The sequence below is a fragment of the Nansenia antarctica genome (genome assembly GCF_963989245.1).
Source record: "Nansenia antarctica genome assembly, chromosome: 3".
Taxonomy (NCBI): Eukaryota; Metazoa; Chordata; class Actinopteri; order Argentiniformes; family Microstomatidae; genus Nansenia; species Nansenia antarctica.
This window is the reverse complement of record NC_137688.1, coordinates 6,869,563-6,872,062: the sequence shown is the minus strand read 5'-3', so window position 1 is coordinate 6,872,062 and position 2,500 is coordinate 6,869,563.

Below are 2,500 nucleotides of genomic sequence, written 5' to 3'. Positions count from 1 at the left end.
AGACTACATCTAGACTACATCTAGACTACATCCAGACTACATCCAGACTACATCTAGACTACATCCAGACTACATCCAGACTACATCCAGACTACATCCAGACTACATCTAGACTACATCCAGACTACATCCAGACTACATCTAGACTACATCTAGACTACATCCAGACTACATCCAGACTACATCTAGACTACATCTAGACTACATCTAGACTACATTGTAGGATGACAGTGAGGAGCTGTGACAGGTCACTGTGATATACGGCACAGGGAAGACAGGCAGAAGGAGGCCGGGAAGGAGGCCGGGGGGAGGGAGGGAGGAAGAGAGAGGGAGGGGGAGAAGAAATACGAGGGAGAGTGACGAGTGGTCAAGGTGAGTGATGCAGGATAAAAGAGAGAGTGAGGAAAAGATGGAGAGATAGAAGGTCAGTGGGAGGGAGGGGGGGAGGGAGGCAAAGGGTACACCCACCACGGACATGCAGAACAACACGAGGGACAGGACAGGAGGGGAGGAGAAGAGGAGGGGGAGGGTGGAGGTGGAGGGGAAGAGAGGATAGATCACTGACACAGACAGAGAAGGAGAAGAGGAGACAGGGTGAGAGAGAGAGAGGTAAAGATAGATATTACTAACAGGCAGATTGAGGCAGTGGGGACTGGCGAGGCTGTGACAGACAGAGGGAGATCGCTCCTCTAACTGTTTAATCTCTCTTAGCCACAGGCAGCGGCAAGTCAGCAAGCAACAAGTCAGCACCTCCACTGCCAACACACTCCCTTCGCCTCCCTACCTCCCTCCCTCCCTCCCTCTGACCTTCTATCACTCTCCCTTTTCCTCACCCTCTCTTTTATCCTGCATCACTCACCTTGACCACTCGTCACTCGTATTTCTCCCCCCCCCTCCTCCCTCTCTCTTCCTCCCTCCCTCCCTCCCTCCCTCTCTCCTTCCGCCTGTCGTAGTGGTCGTGTGCTGTATATCACATTGACCTGTCACAGCTCTTCACTGTCATCCTACAATGGCCGTGTCACCGCCTCATCCATCAGGTGTGTCACATCCTTGGCACGTCACCCAGGACCGGAGCAGCTGAGACTAACCATGCACACACACACACACACACACACACACATGCGCGCACGCATGCACGCACACACGCACACAAGCTGCCTCCGGCTGCACTTGCACGCGCATACGGACGCACACATGCACGCACACACACAAGCGCACACACACGCACGCGCGGGCACGCACAAACACACACACACACACACACACATGCACGCACACACACGCACGCACGCACAGACACACACACGCACACACACACACACACACGCACACACACACACACACACACACACACACACACACACACACACACACATCCCAATTCCAGGTAGGTATTAATACAATCCGGTACACACACATACACACACACACACACTCACCAATTCCAGGTAAGTAATAATGTGTTCCAGTTAATGATATCCTTTAAGCGTATGATTAGATTTCCAACTGTCAGCGTGCGCACTTCCATGGAAAGAGCAGGCCATTGTTTGCGCCCGGCTGAGGCAGGAAGCAGCTTTCACAACAAGGCTCCACCGTCAGGTGACTCAAGACGAGAGGGAGATCAAAATGCCTTCCTCCTTTCACCATTTAACCACACCACCACACCTCACTGCAGCATCCTGTGTTTGCAATATTGACCAGAAATTGGGGAAATTTGGGGAATGTCAAAATACCCTCCAATGGTACACTGAAGCAATACTGGACTGCATGTGCATAATTGTCAAAAAGACCCAATGCATGTGCGCATATATATACATGTATATATATACAATTGCAAATAAACAGACAAACAAAACATACAAACAAACGAAACAAACAGAAGAAAAATGTGGCTGAACTGTCCTCAGAACATCTCTGACATTCATCACATGTCCTTTGAACATTCCGATGTGGAGTGGACAGAACGGAATCTCCGGAACATTCTCTCTCGACCACCTTCTTCTCCGGGTTTCAAGACCCTACAAGGAATGTTCTGGGAGCAACTACAGCTAGCTAGCTCTGCTGCTGCTAGCCTAGGGGTTGTGGATCACCACCACCACATTACATCATTACGTTGAGCCATCGGTCCCAGTGTGAGACAGACCATAATGGAACCCGGTCCCTCAGTGTTCTGGCCTTTGAGGGGGGCCTGGCTGTCACGCCCCGGGAATAGCAATGCTATGTGACCATGACTACACAGCACTATTTCTGTGTGCTCTGCTACTTGACATTGAGAGGCCAGGCTTAGGAGAGGTTCCACTACTGTATATGACAAGCCTATGACAAATACACTGAGAGAGCTACTCAGCAATAGCTTGGCAGGCATCGTTCAACAGTCGCTGAACACCGTTTACAGCCACTGTAGCTGCCCTGTTGTGGTCCTCTGTGGCTCAGTTCGGTTGGGAGCATGGTGCTAACAACGCTTAGGTTGTGGGTTTGATTCCTGCTGGGACCATATATA